The sequence below is a fragment of the Hibiscus syriacus genome, unplaced genomic scaffold, assembly GCF_006381635.1.
Source record: "Hibiscus syriacus cultivar Baekdansim isolate YM2019G1 unplaced genomic scaffold, ASM638163v2 tig00116989_pilon, whole genome shotgun sequence".
NCBI lineage: Eukaryota > Viridiplantae > Streptophyta > Magnoliopsida > Malvales > Malvaceae > Hibiscus > Hibiscus syriacus.
Window position 1 is genome coordinate 3,831,549 of NW_024063508.1, and position 19,145 is coordinate 3,850,693.

The 19,145-nt window shown below is 34.6% G+C and overlaps 1 long non-coding RNA gene and 1 pseudogene across 1 annotated transcript; both read right to left on the reverse strand.

Annotated features, from left to right (window-relative positions):
- Positions 1-2,879: 2,879 nt before the first annotated feature.
- On the reverse strand, positions 2,880-17,801 carry LOC120193113 (annotated as a pseudogene).
- On the reverse strand, positions 3,613-5,852 carry LOC120193114. Its single transcript, XR_005522835.1, has 6 exons — positions 5,652-5,852; positions 5,453-5,569; positions 5,188-5,224; positions 4,949-5,084; positions 4,119-4,256; positions 3,613-3,695 (listed from the first exon to the last, which is right to left on the reverse strand). It is a non-coding gene; the product is annotated as an uncharacterized LOC120193114 (long non-coding RNA).
- Positions 17,802-19,145: the final 1,344 nt, after the last annotated feature.

The window sequence follows — 19,145 nt, forward strand, 5'->3', positions numbered from 1 at the left end:
TGAGTCTATTGCTATAAATAATCTTTATTGGGGGAAAAAGTGTTACGTCTTAAGAGACAAAAAAATATTTTAAAGGTATAGACCCCGAACAGCTTCTGACAGGTTGAGTTGAATACCCTATCGAACCGCTCCAGCTTCTCTGGCTAAACCGTGTAGGTGATGAGCTACTTTTTGTACTAGTCCCAAGAAGTCTCGAATGGTTGCATCTCCGGTTTTCACTCTCTGTTGAATATGTTCCCTAATGGAAACGCCATTAAAGCCATCCATCGTTAAGAGCTACATGAACTTCATTTGCTTGTTTCTTGAATTCGTCAGCAACGACATCCAGCTCAGCTAGGGTTTTGCCATCTTGTTCTCGTAATCTTCGGAAGGACTCTCCGAGTCAGTAACCTTTTTCTTGTCTTGCCCTTGTAACTTTCGCCATCCCGTTTTGGAAAAGTTAACTTTTGACATGCTTGGCGGAAACCCGGTCCATTCCGAGTCTTTTTTTTTTACCATAGCTAGACTTCTGAGCTTTTCATCTCTTGTATTATAACCCCTTTGTCCATTAATGCAGACTATTTACGTTTAACGAACATGTTTTTTTGTGGATAACACCTCTTTTGAATGATGCAACTGATGAAAATAAAATAAAAGAGAACAAAAATGAAAAGAGTTAGTGAGGTAAAGATAATAATCAAAACAATCATGAAAATAAAAGTCCTACCCCACATGTTTATTATTCCTACCCGACCATGATCTCTATCCCACACGTTAATTTTGAACAAATCCTAACCACATAAATTTCTAGTTCACATGCTTTGAACAGAAAATAAATAAGGAAATTCTCAAAACAGACTAGGGTTTGAAATGAGGATTTGGGGTGGGCTCTAACTCCTTGTAGTCTCCTGGTTTAGGTTCTAAAAATGGTACCCGATTTCTCCTTGTTGGTGTCCCCTTAGGCTTGTCAGACCCTTAGTCCTAAGCCCATTACAAGCTCATGTGGACTAAGTTAAACTCGAGATGATACATTCCCTTATGCCCGCACGGTGAATAAATTCACACGAAGACATAAGGTATATGAATCCCGAAGGTTACTTGTTAGGCCCATACGGAGAATAAATTCCCACGAAGGCGTCGCTTTCACCCACACTTAAAATGGGTTTGGAGCTCGGGTATAGAGCCAACGATGAAAACTTTTCAAAAATCTGAAATCATTGAAAAAACGTCAGTACAACTATTTACTTGAAAAAAATAATCAAAGATAAATAATTGAAATCGAATAAATAAATTTAAATTTACTATTTTCGCTTAAAAAGACAACCGAAAATTAATTCTGGCCTGACTCACTTACATGTACCCAGCGAAGTCGCCAAGATATCGCGACCGTCTTTCGGGTGTGCCCGGAATTGGGCTTCGACTTGAATAATTGGGTTAGAGTCGCCACCGATCATTTTAAAACGATATTTAGGCAGATCAGACACCATCTTACATGATCTGTGTTTTACCAGAAATGTGTCGGGTTCAAGAGTCGGTTACAGTCAAGGAAGTATTAGCTCCCTTATACTGCCCTTTTGGTACCAATTAATTTGTCGATTGTCTTTAATAGCGAAAATTAAAATTAAAATTAAAAAAACCCGATTCAAATTACTTACAGTAAAAAAATGTTAGATAATAAATATTAAATAAATCAAGGAAACAACAAAAAATAAATAATAATAATAATAAATCAAAAGGAAAAAACAATGTTAAATAATAATAATAATAATAATAATAATAATAATAAATAAAATAAAATAAAGATATATTAAATAATTCAAAGTAAAAACGTAAAAAAATATAATAATAATAATAATAAAATAACGAATCAAAGAAATGAAAGAAAGAAAATAAGATAAAAATAGATAAAATCAAAGAATAAATAAAAAATAAATCAAAGAAAAAAACATATTTAAAAAAATAAATTAAAGGTATGGTATATGTTTAGAACATAGTACATATACATACATACACATATATACAAGAGATATAAATAAGGGACCTAAATGCTTTAATTCAAGAAAAAAGGCCAAATCAAGCTTCATTCAAAATTAGAATGGTTACATGCATAGTATATCCAATATATTAAGAAATACACTTCATGGCTAAAATCCAAAACAAATTAAAGAGGGACTCATCTTTTCCTTTTACCAGAGATTAACATGAGAGAGAGGAGTAGGGGAGAGCACGTTGTCGCCTCCTCGTCGATAAAGGGAGAACCACTGTTTTTTGTCGGTCTCTGGAGTCCGTTCAACGCCAAACATCAAGGGAAAGTTCGTCTCGATGCCAAGAGCACGAATTTGACCTTGGTTTCGTTGAAAAACACCCCAAGCTTCACAAAGCGGTAAAAAACAGTTCGATTTTTCCACTTTCAAATCTCCTCATTCGATCGTTGGATCGACTCCATTTTGAAGTATATTGGTCCCTTAACCCGTGTGCATCTACGAATAGTCCGGATCTACTGTCCCATCACTAGAGCTGCAGCCGTCGAAGATCCGATGGTAAATTTCTCTTTTTTCTTTTTCTTTGTTTTTATTTCAAAGTTGTTGCTCCTGGTTTTCCTCCCTCTTTAGTTCCCCCCTTGCTTGCGTTTAAATAGCCTAGTGATTGGCTATTTTTGGAGATGTTTTAGAGTCTCATTTGGACTCAAATGCCTCAGTTTTTAATGTTTCAATAGAACTCAAATACATTGGTTTGTTTTCTGAATCTCACTAAATCGGGGTTGTTGAATGGTGGTGGTTGAGTGTGTCAGACAAAAAGTGTGTTGACAGGTTCATCTCACTTTGTATCCGGAAACCATAAGGTAAAATAAAAGAGAGAAAACCCAGAAAATTTTCCCGAGAAAATAACAGATTTACAGATCAGACAACTTCCAATTAACTATATTTGACTCTTGTTCCATCAGGGTAATGAATATCTTCCATACCCTTTCTTTTGTTAACGTTCACTACAGCAAAATAGAATTTTAGCGGTATTTTTTTAGTCCTATAGCGGCATTTTAAGCACTGCTAAAAGCACTCGCGACAATAGTAAAAACGCCGCAAGAAGCGCCAGTCATACTAGCGCCGCTAATCTTAGCGGCGTTTTTGTATACAAACGCAGCAAAAGGTCAGATCTATAGCGGCATTTTTTATACAAACACCGTAAAAGATTGAGATCTATAGCGCCATTTTTGTATATAAACGCCGCAAAAGGTCAGATCTGTAGCGGCATTTTTTGGAACAAACGCCGCAAAAGGTTAGATCTATACATCGCTTTTTGTATACAAACGCCACAAAAGGTCAGATCTTTAACGACATTTTTGAATACAAACGTCGTAAAAAGTTAATTCTTTAACGGCGTTTTTGGAACAAACACCGCTAATTACCATTCTTTAGCTAAGATTAATTGATATTTTACATACTTCATTTATGCTGTATATCACCTTAATTTAATATCATGTAACTTTATATAAATAACAACCATAAACTTTAACAACAAAATAAATTAAAATTTATAAACATTAAAATTAAATGTAATGTAATCTGACATTGTTCTATAGAATTTAGTCTAGGTTATTTCACTTTCAATTAAAAAAAATATTATTCACTAGAATTTAGTCTTCATTGCTCCGGTTAACCAAGAAGACTCCTTGCACGCTTCAATGATTCACTTTGAAACATATAACGACCTTCCACCTACAATATGAAAATTGAGAATTAGGAAATTTCAGTTCTCATCTCATCCATTGTTTTGTCAACATCATCTATATTCCTCTAGAGAATGCAAATTTCAGTTTAACTGTGAGAATTAGCCTCTGCTCATGCTTCATGAAAGACCCAAATATAAGTGCTAATTTAGACCGTATAAACCGCAGGCCAACAAACATCAATGATATGGTAATGATATGATGAATTTAACGGAATACATACGGAAAGCAACAATAGATATCAAATTTAAATTTATTAGGTAGAAACACCAACCTAAAAGAGAAAAGGAGAAAATTTTAGAGTAAAAGTTATAGAACTCCTAGTCATTGTTGAAATGCATCAACCGATAGTAGAACAAAGGAAAAAGAAAACTAGTTAAAAGAATTAACTAGAGGAGGGACAGAAAATAACCTCTGGAAATGTCAGTGCTTATCTTCTGTGTTGGGAAGAAAGATGAAGTAGAAACAGCAGGTTTTACAACACTATTGTAGTTTTGTTCTGTCATATCTTGCCACCAAGCCAGAATGACCTTGAACTTTTTAGAAGCACCTGCATAAATGAAGGGTGAGAGAGAGAAAACAAATATTAGATTTTAGTGCTCAATCTAAGGGCTTGCACATGTAGTAAACTAGAAAATGCAACAACTTTGACACGATAATTTCCTCAAACTAATACCATATTAAATGGAAACAAAAATAAAAATGCATATACACATTGACAACGGTGTTATCCCACATCCATCGAGTTTTCTGTGATCTTATATTAAACTTGGGTGTCTTCACCTATTACCAATTGGTTTTATATTAGACCTTAACATGGAATCAAATCCCAAGGTATATTATCTTATAGTTCCTGCCTAAACCCTTGTGACCTACATACATGATGGGAATGTGAAGTGGTGTTAACACACTTCAATTGCATACCACACACTCTATATGAAAATTTTGAAGATGTGTGCACTATGTCAACGGCCATGGACCAGAAGTGGTATACTAACTATGATAGAACACACCTCTTCTGTCTGGACTGCAGCCAATACCATCTTATTTTCCAGTTATTTTGTCCCAGGAAGCTAGGGTCGATGAGAGTGATTCATATAAAGTCCCAATTTCATGCATTTACATATGATGTGATTATTTTTATAATTTATTGTGCTCTATAAACAACATTTAGCTCCAAGAGAAAAAGAACATCCAAGATGCATACCTGTTCAAATGAAAATTATCACAAAATGAAGGGACCTTCAGTGATATCTAAGTCTCTTTCTTTCTTTTGCACAATGACTTCAGAACTTGCCAACTGCCTTTGAGTTAGTGAATGCCTCCTCTCTAGGTTTTGACAATTACAACCCAATAGTTTATGGAAATTCAACTGATCCTGGAAAAAGATATCCTAAGTAATGGTATTTGATCATAGAATATATATGTTAACATAGAGGCTGGACATTAAAGCTGGACAAAACCTAGAGAGGAGGCATTACCACATTTATGCTCAAGTAAGTCACTTATTTGCAGAACCTGTACAACAACATAGGAAAAAGTAAACATGAGTCAACATCAATGTTTAACTATGACATGCACAATCACAGTTTATCATTGAACACCGTGGTACCGCAAAAACCCATAGGCTTTCCAAAAATTAGCAGCCTCTCTTAAATCTCACTTTTATAGCAGTTATCAAAAAGTTTAGGGAATCAGAAATGTAAAAGTAAATAGTCAATCACCAAGCATTAAAGTAAACATTACCTCTGGAAAGTTTCCAAGTAATGCTGTCAGTTTCTGTGACAATACAAAATTGACAACTACATCTGTGTAATAAGAAGCAGACATGATTGATTCATCACCTCTCGTTTCATGAGAATTCTGTTAAGACAAAGCAGTAAGAGACTAATAATACAACAGAAAATAGTGAAAAACATTGGGACAGAAAAAGAATGTTTACCACCTTGTTCGAACAAGAAAGTTCTTTGCGGAAGTAATAATCAAGCACACACCATATGGCTTTTCCATTGACCAGTGAAGAAAAGCTTTCAATCCTAAGACCATAATTTTCACCAATTGCCTACAAATATTTGTTCAACTTATTAACTTCAGTAGTTGGACAACAAAAAATTAATTTCAGTAAGATCATGTAGATGCAAATTTAAAAGTGAACACGCAGGAAATGAAAATCCCTGAACACAACCATTGATTAACAAATATATCAGAAAAATTTTGAGGAATTGATCACATTCAAGTTATCCTGTAATAATTAAAAAAACGAAATTGAATTTATGAACATCAGGACTTGTTGATCCTAATGTGTAAACATCAGGGTGATAGGACAGATATGCCAACCATGAGGATTGAGGGTTCATGTTGCAAAAGTTGAATAACTCTACAGAGTCGCACACCATCTTGAAGATCCAAGAAAAAACCTGATACTTGGAAGTCAAACTCAACAAGGGCAGACTGCACCAAGGTAAATTCTTGAGGGTAAAATTTATAAACATTAAAATTAAATGTAATGTAGTTTGACATTGTTCTCTAGAATTATCATCATTCCTGCAATGAATATTATTCAGATTGAAATTGCAAAGAACTTTTATACAAAACTGAAGTCAGGCACTCGATAATGAGTTCAAATGTTTATCGCAAATTGATGCTTTTCAATTGATTAGGTATCCAGCTGGTAAAACGGTTGTTGGAGACATATCTGTGAAAGGGAGAAACAATTATCATAAATGTCAATATTACATGGTTATTTACAATATAAGGAAACAAAAGACATAATCTTTCAGTTAAATCGGCTTAAAGACAGACATCTATGGAAAACAATATAATCTGAATAGTGGTAAGAAAAACATCTTATAGTGTGGAGAGGGAAGAAAGTGGTCCGAACATGTCACTCAATTGGTTCTGCAACTGGTTCTGTGCAAGATTTCTGCATTTCCAGAAATGGAAAAGAAAAGGAAGAGCACGAGAGTTCAAGGGACACTTCCAGAAATGTCTACAGACTTCATGTCAAAAAAGCGAATGTGCCTTCATGAAGAACAGTATTTCACAAATAACAATCCAACTATCCAAATAACAACAGATTCCACAAACCACGATTTTGAAGCTAAGGAGTTCACAATCGTAGGCATAAAAGTTCAGAAAAATCGAAACGGAGAAAAATCAGGCAACAACCTGACTGGTTAATAACCTTTCAAACATATGGAACTTCAGTGATATAACAAAGCCAACTAGAAAACGCCAACAAATAAGAATTCAATAATAAGAACTAAGTGAAACCAAAAACTAATTCTTCGGATATCATAGTGGAACCGATACAGAATTTTTTCAATTGAACAAGCTTTTGAGCTGAAAAGGGGAATCAACAGAAGAAACAAATTCACGGACAGCATTAAATTGTAATCTATGATAAATTAAGCAAATTCAACAACAGAACAACGATTTGCCCTTCTTCGATCAGAATTCTCGCCAAAACTCACACAATAAAAGACCATAGCTAAAACAAAAACAGACCCACTATCAAAACAAAGTTGAACACAAAACCCATGATCAAAATCTTATAAAAATCAACAATAATCATTGAGAGCTAAACATATATTGACCCAAAAAAAATTACGGGGATCTTGTGAAGAGGGACTTGGGACTTGAAGTAGATGTATTCTCCGGGCGCCGCGAAGACGCTTTTCATTGCTGAAATCAACTCACTCTACATTCATTCCATTCGATGTTTTAGATCAATCAAATCGATTCACGATCTCCTTGGTTTTTATTTTATTTAAGCTTCTCTTTTAAATTTGACGAGTAGACGATAGAAACCACGTGGCTGGGGCTTAACGATCGATTTTCCTCCAAAGTTTAAACTGAAACATATCGAAGCAACGTGCAATCAAATAAACTAAGAACGAAATTAGGGTCACGAAATGATTTAAAAAGACTGCAAGAAAAGGAAAGGCAGAAACCTAAGTTTTCTAGAGTAAAAAATGAAGGGGCGTGGGATTTAAAAATTATAATCTTGCGGCGTTTGTGACTAAAATGCATGTCTTTAGCGTCGTTTGTATAAAAACGATACTAAAAGACGACTCTATATTGGTGTTTGTATAAAAAAGCCACTAAAGTACGAGTCTATAGCGGCGTTTGTTATAAAAACGCCACTAAAGTACAGTCAATAGCGGCGTTTATTCAAAAACGCCACTAAAGTACGAGTCTACAGCGGCGTTTTTATAAAAAACGCAACTAAAGTACAGTCTATAGTGGCATTTTTATAACAAATGCCACTAAAGTATAGTCTTTAGCGCCACTAAAATACTAGTCTATAGCGGCGTTTGTTCTAAAAACACCATTAAATTAAAATCTTTCGCGACATTTGTATAAAAACCCACTAAAGTACAGTTTTTAGCGGCGTTTGTATAAAAACGCTGCTAAAAATGCCGCTATAAACCCATTTTGCTGTAGTGGTTTGATTTCGTTTCTTTAGATGTAATTCCTTTTATGAGATGAGGCTTCAGCTTGGTTACATCTGATAATTGAACTGGCTTTAAAAAGAACTCTTCAGCTCCATCTTCTAAGCATCTGATTGTGATAAAATTCATGTCAGCTTCTTAATTATTACTACTAATCAAACGTTGAAAAAACATGTTATACAAACTACAAACCTGTTGATTCTTGATGGGATGTTCTCAGAAGACATGATAACAATAGGTACATCTTTAAATGATGAAGACTGTTTGATTTTTCTCGGGAGATCATATTCTATCATTCCAAGCATGCAATAATCAGTGATGATCAAATTCACTCTCGCTTGTTCATCACCTATTCAACACTCGAATTCCTTTCTTCATCTTCATTGTTATCATTCAATCCAAGAAACTCCAAAGCCTTACTTCCAGAATCAACCGCAGTAACTGTAAAACACAAACATCAAATTCAACCAATGTTGTGTTTCTCAATTAAATAATTGTTTTTACCAAAAATTAAAAAGGATTACCTTGAGAAGAAGAAGACTTGAGAAGCCTTTCAATAAGTTTTGTTGAAAACATTTTGATGTTTCGATATAACAAATTAAGTTAAATGAATTTTAAGATTTTACAAATTATTTTCTAAAAGTATATTCGATTTAATTACTCGAATATCAAGCTATTACTCCAAGTATTTCAAGATCAATTTTAAACCTTACTAAATGAGTAAATTTGTGTTTTATACTTAAACTATTTTTAAACAAATTTTCACAAAGTATTTTGAACCAAAATCAAGCCTAAAATCAATTTTTCAAGGGCATGCACCAATGCACCAATCCATGCATCGTTGCATCAATTAATTTCTTGAACATCGAATGCATTTTATGCAATGATGTACATACCATGCATCGATGCACTCAGTGCATTTGATGCATCGATGCACAAGACTATGCATCGATGCACTCAGGCTTTTTCAAAACATCGAATGCATTTTATACATCGATGCACTCTTAGTGCACCGATGCACTGAGAGTCCAACAGTCAAAATATTTGAATTTTACACTGATGCACCGATGCACCTAGGGCATGCATCGATGCACAGACGCTCCCATCCACTTTCATTAATTGTTTTCACACTTAAACGGCTCTATTGACTTCATTAATCATCCCCAACGTTTAGAATCATTTGAAGGTGTATTTAAACAAGCTTAGAAGCCATTGATCAACAACAAGAAACATCAAGCAACTAGAATCAAGAGAGAATCAAAGAGAAAGCATCAAACCTCAAGTTTGAGCATTTCAAGACTATTTTTCATTCAATGTTCATTTTCCTTTCAAGAACACTATTTGTACTCAATTGTATTTATTCTTGAGTGTTCCTTTCTTTGTTCTAAAATTGTGCAAACAATCTACCTTGTGAGGATTTCCTTGTATGTTTGCAAATTTGTATTGTTCTCTTTGGGAGAGAGTGTTCTCAAGAATTTGGGGTATAATTCTTGAGGGTTTGTAAGGTTACTCTTTGTCCTCAAAAGAAAGACAAATTAGTGAATTTATGGAAAATCCTTAGTGTGGATAGTTAAGGTAGTCGACGTAGACTTTGGTTAAGAAAGTCGAACCACTCTAAATCGATGTGCAATTATTTTCAATTTTCTGCAAAAGCTTCCACCAAAATTTTAATTGCCATGTCACCCCCCTCTTGGTCGATTCCGTCAATCGATTAACTCAACAATTGGTATCAGAACCTAACTCATTTGAAGGTTTAATCGCCTCTTGAGTCGATTCGGGAAAAGTTACATAGATTATCAAGTTATCAATGGCATCAGCTTCAAATTTCAACTCCGGTCTCGATTCGATGCCCGTCAACAAGCCTCATTTCTTCAATGGAACTAACTATGCCTATTGGAAGAATAGTATGATGTACTTCATTCAAGCAAGTGACATGGGAGCATGGAATGCCGTAGAAGAATGATACATCAAGCCTCTCATTCATCCAAGATTGTGGAGTGAATGAGAGACAAGAATGTTCCAGCTCAACTCCAAAGCCATCCATGTCATATTTTGTGCTCTTGGACCAGATGAATACGGAAGAGTTTCATCTTGTACAACAGCCAAAGAAATATGGGAGAAACTTCAAGTCACTCATGAAGGTACCGATGAGGTAACCAAATGAAGATATCAAAGCTATGACGGATAGATTTTCAACGATTGTCAATGGTCTCAAATCATATGGAGAGATCATTTCAAATGAAAAGCTTGTGAGGAAGTTAGTCTACTCCCTTCCAAAATCGTGGCAATCAAAGAAGACGGCAATCATCGAGTCTAAGGACCTAACATCCTTAACTCTTGAAGAACTAATCGGTTCCCTCCTCACTCATGAAATGATGCTTGAAGATGAGGTGGACCTCGATAAGATTGACGTGACACCAAAGGAGAAGGAGAAGAAGAAAAACATTGGAGTTGCTCTTAAATCCAAAAAAAATGAGAGTGATTCGAATGACGATGATGATGACGAGGAAATGGCATTATTTGCCAAACGATTCAGAAAGTTGATGATGCCCAACCGAGGATGAAAATTCAAACGTCATGAAGGCTTCAAAACTGAATCGAAGGAGAAAGACCCGATCATTTGCTATGAACACAAAAAGCCGAGGCATGTCAAATACGATTGCCCACAATTGAAGAAAAAGGGTCAATCCAAAAAGAAGCACAAGGATCATGTAGCTACATGGAGCGATGAAGAAGGTTCCGATAAAGAGGAACAAAAAGTTGCAAACTTGTGCTTAATGGCTATCGGGGAAGATTCTAAGGTAACCTCTAACTCATTCGATTTAGATGAATTATCTTATGATGAGTTATTAGAGGATTATAATGGGTTAGCTTCGGATTATAAGACTCTATTTTCAAATACAAAATGATATTTCAAATTGAAAAACGAAAATAGTCTTATATCCAAGACCAACAATGAGCTTGAAAGTAAGATCAAAGAATTGCAATCAAAATTAATGATTTTGAAAAGAAAAATACTGATTTGCCTAACTTACTTTCAAAAGTTCATGATGATCATCAAAAGAAGATTGATGATCTTAAACTTCTTTTAATAAGGTTGGAACAAAAGTTTTGAAAAAGGTGAGAATTCAAATCCAACTTTGTTAAGAAAAGTTTTAGAAGCTACAATCATAGAAGTCCTCAACGAACCTTGAATGGTAAATATTAGTATATGGGTTCCTAAAGAATTCATTACTACTAAAGATAGGATCCTTCATAAATGGATACCATAGGGGAAAAGGATTTTAGAAATTAATGAATATGGACCCAAAAGAATTTGGGTACCAAAAATTAGAAATTAATCTATGTTTGTAGGAAAATGAGCATTGCTACAAGGCACGGGAAACAAATCCAAATAATGGTACCTTGATAGTGGATGCTCGAGACACATGACCGGAGACAAAAGCCGTTCATAGAGCTTAATGCCAAAAATGGAGAGAAGTGACTTTTGGTGATAATTAAAAGGTCACATTGAAGGTATTGGTACTATAGGTAATACCTCTTCCATACAAATTAAAATGTGTTATATGTGAATGGATTAAAGCATAATCTATTGAGTATTAGTCCAATTATGCGATAAGGTATTCATGTCATATTTGAAATTAATGGTTGTAAAGTCATTGACATTGCATCTAATCGGATTATGCTTGTTGGTCATAAATAGGAAACATATACATGGTGCATTTAGACTCTATTGATATGACAAATTTGTGCCTAGTTGCTAAGGATGAACATGATTGGTTATGGCATAGGAGACTAGACATGTTAGTATGAGTGTTTTGCAACGGCTAATTCAAGGACTTAGTAAGAGGTTGCCTAAGCTTAAATTTGATAATGATAAAATCTAGATGCTTGTGCTAAAGGAAAACAAAAGCGAATTTCTTTAAATCCTTAATGATGTATCAACTAGTAGAGTATTACAATTGATCCATATAGATCTTTTGGGCCACTAGGACTACTAGCTTGGGTAGAAAACAATATGCATTATCTTGGTAGATGACTATTCTAGATATACTTGGGTTCTATTCTTAAGTACTAAGATGAAGCATTAGAAATTTCATCACATTTTCAAAAGTAATCCAAAACGAAAAGGTTACTCTATCACTAGTGTTAATTCTAATGGTATTAGCCATAAATTTTCAGCACCTAGAACCCCTCAACAAAATGGAGTTGTTGAGAGGAAAAATCGAACTTTAGAAATGGCTAGAACCATGCTTTGTGAAAATAATTTGCCAAAATATTTTTGGGCGGAAGCCACAAATACTGCTTGTTATGTTGTAAATCGAGTAATGATTAGGCCAATTTTAAAGAAAACTCCATATGGAATTTTCAAAAATAAAAAGCCTAACATTAGCTATTTTCATCCTTTTGGATGTAAATGTTTTGTTTTAAACAACGATAAAGAAAACCTTGGCAAATTTGATGCTAAAAGTGATGAAGGAATTTTTTTGGGTTATTCCTTAAATTCTAAAGCTTATCGAGTATTTAATAAAAGAAATTTAGTTGTAGAAGAGTCTATACATGTTGTTTTCGATGATAATCCCCTTCCGAGGAAGGATTCTTGTGTTAATGATGGTGTAGGTATTGTACAAGCAAATGACTTTAGACATGACATTGGAGAATCATCATCAAAGGAAGAGACGAAAGATGAGGAAACTCGTGATCCTCTCGAGAATCCAACCATTGAAGAAAGGGAAGTATCTTATCCAAGAGAGTACAACTATGTCAAGGATGGTGAGATTATAGGTGATCCATCCAAAGGGGTAACAACTCGATCTTCTCTTAGAAATATTTGTAATTATGTTGCATTTATCTCATGTATAGAGCCTAAGAATTAAAGAAGCATTAAATGAACATTGGATTATGGCTATGCAAGAAGAGTTAAATCAATTTGAGAGAAGTAAAGTTTGGACACTAGTTGAAAGGCCTAGTAATAAATCTACTGTAGGTGCTAGATGAGTATTTAGGAATAAGCTTGATGAGAGTGGTAATATAGTGAGAAACAAGGATAGACTTGTTGCTTAAGGGTATACTCAATAAGAGGGCATAGATTATGAGGAAACATACGCTCTCGTAACTAGGATGGAAGCAATTAGAATGTTATTAGCATTTGCATGTTTTCATGAATTTAAATTATATCAAATGGATGTTAAAAGTGCATTTTTAAATGGTTTTATAAAGGAAGAAGTGTATGTGGAACAACCTCCAAGTTTTGAAGATTTAAAATTTCCAAATCATGTTCTTAAATTGACAAAAGCACTTTATGGTTTAAAACAAGCTCCTAGAGCTTGGTATGAAACATTGTCAAATTTTTTAATTGAAAAAGGTTTTTCAAAAGGGAAGGTTGACACTACATTGTTTTTAAAGCATAAAGGTAAAGATTTATTTGTAGTTAAAATTTATGTTGATGATATAATATTTGGTTCTACTAATGATGTTCTTTGCCAATAATTTTCTAAGCTAATGCAAAGTGAATTTGATATGAGCATGATGGGGGAGCTCTCATTTTTCTTGGGACTCCAAATCGAGCAAAGAAAAGATGGCATCTTCATCAACCAAGGTAAGTATGTCAAAGATATGCTCAAGAAGTTTGGACTGGAAAATGGCAAGTCTCATGACACTCCAATGAGCTCTTCAACAAAGCTTGACTTAGATGAAGGAGGTAAATGTGTATGTTAAATTATATAGGTCAATGATTGGATCTTTACTTTATCTAACTGCAAGCAGACTGGACATTATGTTTAGTGTTTGCTTATGTGCTAGATTTCAATCATGCCCTAAGGAATCACATTTACTAGCTATTAAGAGAATCTTTAGATACCTTAAGGACACTCCTAGTTTAGGACTTTGGTATCCTAGAGACTCTAGCTTCAGCTTGCATGCCTTTTCTGATGCGGATTATGGAGGATGCAAATTAGATAGGAAAAACACCTCCGATACTTGCCAATTCCTTGGAAATATGTTGATTTCTTGGTTTTCAAAGAAACAAAATTGTGTTGCATTATCTACCACTGAAGCCGAATACATTTCAGCTAGTAGTTGTTGTGCACAAGTTTTATGGATGAAACAACAACTTTTTGATTATGGAATTGAAGTAGGTACCATTCCTATCAAGTGTGACAATACTAGTGCTATTTATCTCACTAAAAATCCCATCCAACACTCTAGAACTAAGTATATTGAAATAAGACATCATTTCATTAGAGACCATGTCACTAAGGAAGATGTAGTTCTAGAATTCGTTGATACTTTGCATCAATTAGTGGATATTTTTACAAAGCCTTTAGACAAGGAAAGATTTTGGACACTTAGGAGAGAATTAGGTTTAACCAACCTATTTTCACTTAGTGTTTAAAATAATTTTAGCACTTTTAAGAATAAATGAAAAATGCTTATAATAATAATTTTTGATTGCATCTATGCTATTAGGGGGAGTTTATGTTATTTGGTGAAAATTAATTTTATGTTCAAATGTTGTTTAAAGATTAATTTGATTGATTGAACGTGATTAATTTTCAATATATGACTTCCCAATACCACTAGAGCTAATTAATTTAGCATTTTAAGTGTTTAAAATGGATTTTTGACATTTTTGTGCTTCATGCATTGATACACTTAACAGTGCATCGATGCATCCCTTTGAATATGCATCGATTCATCTTGCTGATGCACCGATGCACGTCTTGAATGTGCATCGATGCACAGGGTCATGCATCGATGCATCCGTCGGGTTTTGGGTTAAAATGCCTCATATTCTTTATTTTCTCAAACCCTTAAACTAAAAACTCTCTCACCGTTCATCCCTCTCTCACTCTAAATCCTCCTCTTGCTTAAAATCATCGGAAAATCATCGGTTTCTTCGTGCTTTTCATCTTCAAAACATGCTTATATCATTAAATCGTGCAAAACAACTCCTCATCCCTCTCAATCCGAATTTTCAAGGTAATATTCAAAAAACCTCTATTTTATTGATTTTTGATTTTAGAACTAGTTTTGATTAGTTCTAGGATGAACATTATATCGGGCATTGATTGTTTGTTGGTTCTAAACTAGATTTTACTACCAATTTCGTCAAAAACAAACAATTTTTCAAGATTTTTCTTTGAATTTTGAAATTTAAAAAAAAATATGATTTCGAAAATTAGTAATATTTTTGATTTAATTGTTTTGTTTTCATGAAAACTATATTATGATTATAAAATATTATTTTTAAATAGTTTTCAAAACATGCCCATTAGGATATGGTTTAGAGAACCTTGAATTATTGAGGACTCATTTGAGTTTTGGGATTGATTGTGCATACATGTGTTTCCAATTGCAGGTGATATTCCTTATTCTGATTTCCTTTAATCATGTCAAATTCTAAACGCCCTAGAACTTCGTCAAGTCGTTCTCGTTCAAGTCAACCTTCTAATCCCGTTCCTCAACCTCCTAATAGCCTATTAGGATCTTGTTTTAACATGCATGAGCGTCGTAGAGACGAATTGTACTCTAGGTACATAAATTCTTTGTACATAAATTCTTTTCAACATTAGTCAGCATTTTCTATCCTGCAGTATGTATTCAAAACGAAACTCAATGTGGAACTATATCCATTAGATCTTATCTTTTAGGCCATATATAATATGACCCCGAGACTATAGCTTTCCGTTTTGGGTTAGATGATGATGGGATATATAATGAGAATGAAACTGTAGATTATCCCTATGTTCCAAACGCTAGTGTAAGTACTCTACGATCTCATCACGATCGTTTTCTTCATCTGATGATATCTTGGTGGTTTAGATCATCCGGAGGTAAGTACTCCACTCTTTGTATTAGGGATTTGTGGTGGATGCACTATCTTAAGAATAAAATCAAAATCAATCTACCCCATATTATCTTCAGTCAACTAGTTAATGTCATAAACATTGTTCCTTCAAAACATGTCGAAACATTAGTTTATGGATCTCTTCTTAGTTACCTCTTTATCAAACTTGGTCTAGATGTCTCTCTCGACAATCCTATCCCACTCCAAAACCAAATCAATCTTACTTCCTTGAAGAAAGAGGATTGGAAACAAGACGAGGTAACCAGTCAATGGGTTTTTAGACCCGGTAAGCAAACTCCGAGAGCTAGTTCCTCACGAGCTGCTCCAAGCTCCTCTCATGTTCCTCCTCCTACTCCTTTGGCTCCAGCTTCTGCTACTGACGATGATCTTGAATTTCAACAGCTTATGCAAGAAATCAATGATCATGTACCCGATGACGAGCCTGCACCGGAACCAGCTCCACAAGAAGATCAAATGCCTCCATATTTTCGTTTGGTTTTGGAGACATTTGATTTACGGTATGATTCCATCGAATCCCACTTGACTGCTACTCACGAAGCAGTAAATCAACGCTTAGACACTTTGGAAGCTCGTCAGATGGAGTTTCAAAGGGAGATGCTTGCACGCATGTATGCTCTCTCTCTTGAGATGCAAGCCCGATTTCCTCCTCCGCCTCCCGATCCTTCTATGGATGACTAGACTTATTTTATTTTGATTGTATTTGGATTAAAACTTAGAACTTGGATTGTTAAAACATTTTGCTGCTTTTAAATTGTTTAACTATTGTTGGATGTTTGAATTGTTTGGTTTGATCTTTATGAGCTTCATGAAAATTAATTTTCGCATTATTGACATCTTAGTTGCATTATGACCAATTTACCATTTCACATTTGATTTGAATATTGATTATGAACACTAATGGCTAACCTCTCTTTTGATCTTTGATCTTAGTAGTTTAAGCTATATTCAATTGAAATGTTTAATCAATTGGCTCTATTGACTTCACTAATCATCCCCAATGTTTAGAATCATTTGAAGGTGTATTTAAACAAGCTTAGAATATTTGATTGTGCATACATGTGTATAGATCGATGCACAGACGCTCCCATCCACTTTCATTAATTATTTTCACACTTAAATGGCTCTATTGACTTCACTAATCATCCCCAATGTTTAGAATCATTTGAAGGTGTATTTAAACAAGCTTAGAAGCCATTGATCAACAGCAAGAAACATCAAGCAACTAGAATCAAGAGAGAATCAAAGAGAAAGCATCAAACCTCAAGTTTGAGCATTTCAAGCCTATTTTTCATTCAATATTCATTTTGCTTTCAAGAACACTATTTGTACTCAATTGTATTTATTCTTGAGTGTTCTTTTCTTTGTTCTAGAATTGTGCAAACAATCTACATTGTGAGGATTTCCTTGTAAGTTTGCAAATTTGTATTGTTCTCTTTGGGAGAGAGTGTTCTCAAGAATTTGGGGTATAATTCTTGAGGGTTTGTAAGGTTATTCTTTCTCCTCAAAAGAAAGACAAACTAGTGAATTTGTGGAAAATCCTTAGTGTGGATAGCTAAGGTAGTGGACGTAGACTTTGGTTAAGAAAGTCGAACCACTCTAAATCGTTGTGCAATTATTTTCAATTTTTTGCAAAAGCTTCCACCAAACTTTTAATTGCCAATTCACCCCCTCTTGGCCGATTCTGTCAATCGATTAACTCAACAAGTTTTCGATCAATGAGACTATCATCAACGGCAAGGACATGGAACTGAGTCTGAGTAGCCATTCCCATGATTGTTAAGCAAAGAAAAAAAACCCAGAAGAAGAAGAAGAAGAAGAAGAAGGGGAAGTGGAAAAGGAAGAAGGAGAAAGAGGGGGTTTAAAAGGGTGGACATCGAATAAAATGGAAAAGCAAAATCTGGGAGATATCATTAAGAATCTACCGGATCTTCAAGGTTGAATTTTGAATTGGACTAGAAGCAAAGATGTTGGTGTGTTTTCCATTTTTAATCATTTTTTTCTGTCACTAATAATAATATGGTTAACTATTTCAAATAACATTCCCCTTTAGGTTCGGGCTCATTTATACCAGTTAAAGACGATGATATGGCTTCTCCATTTCGTGACAACAATGACATGACTCCTCACTAAAACGATTTCATTTTGGCACGACCGTTTTGATGTTCAAAAAACCCAAAACTTAACAAAACTATTATAAATGTTAAATAATACTTTGAATTTTCAATTTTTATGAACTAAACCCTAAAATTATCGATCAGATGCAACAAGACATCAAGTTATTTTCTTACCCCCGTTGTAATTAACCCAGTAGTCTTCATCTCCTTCATTTCTTCATCAATAAAACCCTAAAATTATTGATCGGGTATAACAAGATATCAAGTTTTTTTTACCCCATTGTATTCAACCCAAACCTATAAAAAGAAATTTCCTCCAGTAGAATGTCGCGAAAAAGTATGCAGAGCCTTTGCTCAAGCCCTAAAACGGTGCCGTTACGGAGGCTGGGGACACAATATTTATTCGCCTTACTGTGTAGGAATAATCTTCGATCATTAATTGAGGGTTGAACAAACCATCAATGCCACCGCCACTATCTTCACGAAATGGGATGTTGAAAGGCCTTCGTACACTAGAAGGACTTATCTATTCCACAAAAGCAAAATAAAGGCCGTGAATTTCATAGGATCTGTCAACATCCTGCATAAAATCATGTGTTTTCTTGCTAACGATCAAGGTTCCGGTTTGGAGAAACTCTCTCAAGTTCAACATTTGTTGCGAATCGCAATGAAGAGGCTTCAAAAAGAGTTTTAACAGATTTTATCGATGAACCGTGCTCATTTGAATCTGGAATTGGTTTCATCTCGATCATCACGAACCTCCACAAAATCGAGCTTGTCGGGTTACGGACAATGAGATCCGCATAGCTGGGGATTCCATCTCTGATGTACAAAAAGTTTCTTTCATGGTGATGTCCGATCTGAAATTAATAGCAGATTGCATGATCATTTGTGGTTACGCTAAAGAATGCAACCAAATTTATAATTCTATTAGAAAATTGATTATCTCTGAAGGTATTTACAAGTTGAGGACAAAAAAACTAAGATTTTCTCATATCAAG